Source organism: Scophthalmus maximus, chromosome 4 (genome assembly GCF_022379125.1).
Source record: "Scophthalmus maximus strain ysfricsl-2021 chromosome 4, ASM2237912v1, whole genome shotgun sequence".
Taxonomy (NCBI): Eukaryota; Metazoa; Chordata; class Actinopteri; order Pleuronectiformes; family Scophthalmidae; genus Scophthalmus; species Scophthalmus maximus.
The window spans coordinates 9711515-9719782 of record NC_061518.1 but is presented as its reverse complement, the minus strand read 5'-3'; positions in this window follow the sequence as shown (position 1 = coordinate 9719782).

Below are 8268 nucleotides of genomic sequence, written 5' to 3'. Positions count from 1 at the left end.
AGAAAATGATGGTCGGGTCAATTGATGGTGCCTTTGTTGTGGCCCTATATGTTGGACAGATGACAGGATGCTTTTATCATTTTTCCAACCCAGTATTGATGAAACCACTCTCACTTCCATAGGACGAACACCACACCATCTTCGAGGCTTGGAATTTCTCAGTTGACATTTTTGCAATTACCAAACCTTTAAAACTGACTCTGACTCTGATATTTTTTTTTCTTTTTTTGGCCATTAATTAGACAAATAAGCCGTCAGCAGTGCAAACTTTATTTGCTTGGATAAATGAAGCAGAGGTTGCTGCCTTAATAATAAAACTGATGTCGTATGGGTTTTTTTTATTACGATTATTTATTCCTTGTAGAACAGACTTTAATATATGATTGTATTTAGTATTTAAATTAAATTCACACAAATATACTTTACTTTTATTCTAAATAAAATGAATAAGTCAGAATCAATCTGCTGTTAAAAGGGATTCCTTCAAGTTCATGAGAATTAAAGTTAATACTATTGACTTTTGAAGCAGTAGCCTATATGCTAAATACATTAAGACTCCACCCTACCTGCAGCCAGCCACTCCTAATTCGACCACACCCCTAAAAGTATAAAAGCCGGCCCTGCAGGCCTCCAAACCCTCTTTTCCCTCCAAACGATTTGGGTAGAACAAAAGAATCAACGGATGTGATTTCAGATGGACTTTTCACCTTTAAAATGTTACCTTGTTTGTGTTTGATTATTCTAGATTCCAGAGTTTAATTGTAATAATTGAGAGAAAATGTGCAATTCCATAGTGTGGATGTATTAATGATGTAAGTCCAATCCGACTTACTTTAGTATTGTTATTGCTTGTTTTCCTTTTTATTATTCTTTTGTTTAGAAAAAAATCATCCATCCATCAATCCAATCACCTGTTACCATCTCAACCTACCTTTAACCAAAATAAACAATTGGAACGGCTTCTGGACCCTGTGTTAAAATGTGCACCGCATAAGATGTTCCCTGAACCACCACCACCACCAACACTATCGTCCTTTCACTATACATGTACCAATTTATTTGCATGGCATCTCACTTCATCGATGAGTATGTGTATGTGATGAGTATGTGTATTGAATGTTGTTATGTTTGTGCGTTAGCATATGTTGCCTCACTTTTTGATTTTTTTGTTTCAAGATACAAATCAATGTGTGTATGTGTGGGAGGGCGGGGTAAATGACCTGGACAGCTTAAGAACCTCCAAGTAACATGCTGAGCAAACATGTCATCACCACACACATGGGAACATACTCTATATGGACATGCATTACAGAGTGTCTGATCAAACAGTAATGCTGTATAACAGCACATGCATCTAATGAATGAAACTGTGGTGCAGCAGTCTTAAGAGCTGGGACCGGATGGGTTAGTTTAAAACTGCCAAAGATCCAACTCTTAAAAGATGTGGATCAGCCTTGTGCACTTCACATTAAAGGAAACTCTGAGAAGGTCAATGTGCCTTCATGACTTCCAGTGGAAAAAGTGAGTCTTCCTCTGCCGTTTCCCTCCTCCTTCTTCTTCTCTCCTTTAGAACCCTTCAGCCATGTGCCTGATTGAGACTTTTTCAGAGCAAGTTCACCCACGCAAGGACAGTGTGGTCTCATCCCACTCAGCTTCAGTTCATGACTGATGGCAGAGGCCACATTCACAGTGAACAGCAATGGTGTAGGTGGACTGTGTGTATGTGCGTCTGCATCTCTGTCTGCGGCTGTGGGCTTGTTGTTCTCTCCTCAAGAGCAAAGCATTGTTTCACCAAAGCATCAGAGCTTCCAAATGTGGGGGCTGCTGCATGTGTCTTCATTTACGAGTTCCCCGTTGCTCATCTAGTGTTTCCATGAAATGATTATTTTAACCAACCAGTGAAAAGGTGATCGTCTTTGCTATTTATAATCCCTTATTGAACCGTGCATTGATCTGTGTCGGGTCTGAGGAGTGCAATCATGCAAATGTCTGTGCCAAGATGGAAATGTGTCAGCGCTTGCAGATGTGTGTGGGTTGAGTGAGTCTGAGAGGAATGAATGATTGGAGCATTTTCATGTAATTGTTTTTGCTGTGATTATTTTTTCATGATGTCCGTCTCCCCCTTAAGGTCGAATGACAGAAAATGGAGCAAGTGTCAACTCGCTATAAAAACTCGCTGTATCATATTTTATTCACTGAACATATGCTTTTTATGCAAATTAATGAATGCAAAAGTATAAATAGATATAAAAAAGTACGATATTTGCTTCTGAAATTAAAAGAGCCATAAAAACAGAAATACCCAAGTAGAAGTTAGTTCAAAGTACTGATCTTGAGAAAATGTAGTTACTACATTTTCTACCATCGTCTCTAATGTTGACGAATTTTCAGGAAAATGTAATATTATCATCACATGGTGGACTTTTGTACAATTTAAAAAAAAAAGAAGCAAACCAGTGTTTTTTGATGATAATACAGTTGAAAAAGCGATTATAAAAATTAAAAAAAGAAGCAAAATTTGTGTTTCATCCCCTTTATTTAATTTGGTTCTTGGGATTTTTCTGACATGATCCAACATGAATTACATATTTGGTGTAACAGAAAAGGCTTCATGACGTTTTCATTACCACCATGTCGCATCTTTTGTTCTGATCCCTTATGTGAACCTTTTCTGATTCTGTCTTTCATGGACCTTTCCAGTTGAGTACATTTACTCTGCGGTCCCAATCTCCCTGTCACGAATGCTATGTGGAATATTTAGAGCAATACATAATGTTTTTTTGTTTTCTCTTGTCCTTCAGTTTGATTAGTTCTGTTTGATGAATTAAAGGACAAGCCTGGTGACATTTTATATTTTTTCACTGTCAACAAATCATGAAAAGACCGAAACCAAAAATGAATTGATCCTATTAATTAGTATTATCTCTGTTGCCCAAGCCCGATACAGCCCTTTACTCTGTGCCTCCTTTGTTGCTCCGATACGCTTCAGTGAGCTACATGGTCGAACTCGATGGCATGTTTCTTCATTACAATGAATGTGTCATTGTAGGTTATTCTGGGTCAATCCCACATACACCATTCTACTGCGGTAACTACTCACTAGAGCACCAAATGGAGGCTATAGTCCCCAGCTAGCGCACCTTTAACTCTTGTTTGAGTAACAGGTAAACTAGAGTTCCAAGCTGTTTCACGAAATTACTGAGCCTAAACATTTTTGGTTTGGTCTTTTCATGGGATCTGTTTAAGATAAAGTATATCGCTGGTAGCTTAATGTCAAAACCTAATGAATTTATGAAGAATATGATTAAATCTAATCAAGCAATATATGATATTTGAAGTAATTGGCTGCACTTCTACCTCACATACAAAATACAACACCCTAAGATGGCAGGAGCAACATCTTCTCAGTGCAGTGGAGTCTGATTTTCTTTATGTGCATATATTCCAGCTGCTTCGAGAATCAAATTGTTGATTTCCAGCTTCCTGTCTTGATAGTCTGAGATGTAAGAGTGATTACGGTCTCTGAAATGCCATAAATAGCAGGAGTGACGCACATACTCTGTCAAATGTCCATTTCATATGACAAGCAATTTAAGCTGTTTCCTGTTCAGAACATCAAATTACTGTATTGAATGAGGAGTAGAAAATAGAGGGGGCAGAACCACGATCCCTCTGTTTTTAGTGCTTTTTTTCCCATGAAGGTTTCAATGTGTTTCAGGTAGCATGTTAAACCATCATCCTCTTTATTTGGAGGTTCCAATGAGCTTCTTACAGGTAATTTCAAGAAAACGGGTGACCTTTCCAAGTCTTTGACACATTTTAAAATGTAAATATGTTTTAAAAATGTACCTTTGTCTTAAATCTGAAGCACAGTTGTGGACGACATACTCGGATCCTTTGCTTATGTAATACTGCAATACAAACTCTGTTAAGTCCCTGCTACAAGTACAAGTCCAGCATTAGAAATGTAACTCAAAAAGCCTTAACGGGGCAGTTAGCGATTTTAACACAATACACCTTTTGTAAAAAATTGCGAATATTTCCTCACCGTCCGGCTCAGCGCTGACTCTGTGAATCAGAAAACCAAAAAATGGTCCGGACCGCACCACACAGCACTGCCAGTGCATTTTGTTGTTTGCACGTTGATCTCGCATAGCCGAGGTCCTGGGTTCGCGGCCCGGCCAGAATACTTTATAAAGGGCCTTTTCGACTTTTGGGTTATTATGGCTTTGGGTTTGTAGTACTATTACTGATTAATTAAAGTATTCAAAGTGAGACTGCAACTTACATGAAAAAGCCGCCACTCGGGCACCAAGTGACAATTTTGAGATAAGGCTAAATGTCAAACTACTGTTGCATACCGCTTAACCGCAACGTATGACTCCAGACAGTGACCTCTGTTGCATGTTGTCTCTCTCTCTCACCCTCTGTCTCACATTGTCGAGCCAAGGCAGAAATAATTTGCCAACATTTGAGCACAATTTAGAAAACGGTCAGTGAGTCAGTTACATATCAGCATAATGTGTGCTGACCTTAGAGCCACCATAAGTCAGTGTTTTATTCCCTTTAAAAATTTAACTGTGTTATTTCCTTCTTTTCGTCTTACAGGGTCTCATTATAATTAAACATTATATAACTCTTAATCTATAAAGTTACAACATATTTAAGCTGTCCAATAAATGCAGTGGAGAAAAAAGTACAAAATCTTCTCCTGAACAAGTGCCAAAGTACGGCACTTGAATAAATGTACTTGTTTACATTCCGCGCTTGCCGAGCAGAGTTGTAGCACGCAGGATTAACAGCTTCTCACGCTGCCAGTGACAGTGTTATGTGAAACAAGACAGCCTCGCGGCCTCCTACCAACACAGGTCAACACGCAGTCGCAGCCCAATTTCAAAGTTTACGGTCGGGTGGATGGTTTATACTTGCAAAGATGAGCAATGTGCATCAAACCTCCACAGCGAGTCCCAAAGTTTCTGCCGGACTGATTGTTTAAGTGCAGTGGCGGTAAAAGGGGACAGCTGGAGCACATCAGTCACGATGATGCAACGTAACGCGCCAGTGAGCTCTGTCACTATTCCTGTCAGTGAATCAATTTATCGCGCAAATGGAAAACCCTAATAGCCCCTGACATTTCTCAACTGCCCGTAATTGGAGGCAATTTATATTTGTCAAACATAATTTACTGAAAGCGCAGAGGATACTGACGCAACAAAGTTTGTTCTTACACTTTGCAGGGCATTTATTACAGCATTTCTTAGGGTCATTTCAAAGGGGGGAACCTTTGTAACTTTAAGCTTCCATTAGAACAATATGAAAAGGAAGCAGGTATTCAAATGAAGGCCTGCACGCTCCGAATGCAAACAGCAGTATTAAATAAGATGATAAAAGATGTTTACCCCCACATGAAATGTGATTAAACATCTTGCAATCAAAATGCAAATGGGCACTGTATGTGAATCTGTACACCTCTGTAATGCACAGATATTCAACAGAGGCCTCAAATGAACTGAGACTCACAGAGACATCTTCCACAGACTCTGAGTAGATCCATAACACAACAATCACGAATTGGATTTCGAGCCTAAACTCGCTCAACCCCACCAGAGATGAAGATGCTCAAACTGATCGAATAAGAATCCTATCTGGACAGCTAAACAATTCAAATACTGATAAAGAGATGGAGGAAGTCGTATTTAACCTTCAGTTAACCTCTGACTAATGATAACTGGAAAAAAGCAACAAAATGATGATGGGGGGGCATTTCTACAGGAAATAACAGTAATCCATTGAGTCAAAACTATGTGACGTGATCCACATTTGGGATGACCGGTAAATTAAATAATATCCAGTATGTACCTGCTGGTGTCCATCAATTAGAAGAATCGGTCAAGATTTGGGGGAAATATGCTTCTCTTTCTTGCCAAGAGAAACAAATTAGCTTTATTAGAGCGCTTTAGAGTAGATGGTGTTACTCTCGAAGAAGTTCAAGCTTTAGCGGTTTCCTGTTCTGTTAACTTGTTTGTTCTTTACTGACATTTTGCCAATTGACTCGGGGGGGGGGGGGGGGGACTGTAAACATGTGACTGTCATTATCATCTAATAAAACCCATATAGTGAACTTGTTAGCTAAGTGGTCAATGTATGTATCCAGCAGGTGGCCACATGTAATTCGTAGTCATGTTCACAACGTGAATCCAGCTCCGTCTTAGCCTTGTTTTCGGTATCAACCGCTCCTTAAGCCACTAAAAGTTCCACCAGCTAGTTGCCAACGTTGTCCATCATTTGTTGCCGAGCAGGAAGCACGTCCCCTGGAGCTGATAGTGACGCAGGTGTGAGTGGTGACAGTACTAAAAGCTGAAAGACGTGAAAATGTCCTGTAGAGCAGAGGGGACCTGCAGAGGTGGTATTGAAGTGTGGCTGCATCAGTGTGACTAATCCCTTTTCCCATATAAGAATAATTGTAATCAATGTAAATATAAAATGTTTATTGAAGCTGCTTCAATGGTTTCTGGAGATTGAAGTGAAAAAAAAATAGCTATTGTGAGTATTTTCTCCATGTAAGAGTCATGTTTTGTATTCATAACAGAAGACTTAATAGAAATGACTTGCACAGCAACCCTGTAATAGCTAGAGATTGGGAAACCGTCAAGTTTGGAGCCAAAGTGAAATTACTCCATCTTAAAGCAAGCTTAAAATAGCCAAAGCTGTTGGGAAAGTCAGAACAGAGGGAGGACAGACCGGGAAAAAACACTTGTGTCTGCTGGTAACCGAGCAGTGGAAAACCAGCCGGCCACTTGGGGAAAAACCGGCCCTCTGCTCGACTGTGTCTATCCCTGAGTGTCCTTCCTCCCATACGTGGCAAATGATCTCTCATTCCCCAAGCTGCTTGGATGTAATTGGAAATCTCACCCTCTTTTCCCTCTGTGGCCGTGCACCCCGAGTGAGCCGGCTGAACCGTCTCTGTCCTCCGAGGATCTGTTGGAAACACATCAGGGCTAAAGTTGGTGGCTCATTACCTCCCAAATGTAACGCTTGACCCCATATCACAAGCCATTGCCTTCTCCTATGCTCTCTCATCTCCCTCAGGGTCCCAGTCAGTGTATATTTTTCTTCTACCAGGAGCTCTGTTCTCCTTTGATTGGAACAGACAGTGGAGATATATATAACCTCATGTGAATGGGCAGTGGGTGCAAAGGCTATCAGCAGCATTGTCTTTGTAGTCTGTGAGTCATGGCACATTGAAAATGTTCAGCTTCGGGGGCATCTAGTCTTCACATACACACATTTGTAATAGTGAACATGTAAATGTGGCTATTGTCAGATTTGTCAACTTATTTTCTCCTCCATTGTTGCAGTATTCTCCCCCCATGTCACTTCTACTGGAACACGAGCAGCTGAAAATGTGGTTGTTTGATATTCACACGGATAAGGCCTGCTCCTGTTTTAGTGTGTACGTCGTCATCATCATTTCCAATCTGTTACTCTTGACTCTATTTTTAAACAGAGAAAACACTTTGGCCAGTATATTACTCTATTTCTACAGCAGCTGTCAAAGTATTATCATGGATTTGTCTGGAAATTTAGTCTTATAGGCTTTTTTTCACTGAAGATATTTTGACATGGTGTTTGTCATAAAATGAATAATGGCCGGATTCCATTTACATTTAGGATTTAAGCTTTAAACAGTGTTTGTTAGCATCATGTTAACACCACAGTCAAAGAACCGTCATGTTGCACTTAAAGCTGCATTGACTGATTTTGTGGTACAAGATAGAAGAACTGCTAAAACACTGACAGGGACAAAGAACATTGATTTGATGAAAAGGGTTTTATCCCAAAATTCCCTTGAAAGCTTTTGGCATCCCACCTCTTAGTTTCAAATATGTTGCCTACGAGATGGAATACATTTTCGTATAGCATCACTGACAATGTGACTTGTTCCTCCTCACAATCAAATATGGGCAGTTATCCGAAATGAATCAAACCTTTGTCGTCGCAGGCTAAAGGATAAGCGCGTTTGCATGTATTTCATTTGTTAAGCTTCGTCTTTTGTGAATTGGAGGTGATTAGTCCGCTGGACACTGTTGGGTGAATGTTATTCAGTGGACCTTCAATTGTTGAGCTATTCATAGCAACACTTAGGTCTGAATATAGCTTCGCTTGCCAGTTAGGTCGCCTGGTTCAGCGTTTATGAAAGCCTTAATGTCAGATACTGGGGCACACTGCAAATGCAGTTACACACACAACAATCTCAGGCTGTCTCAA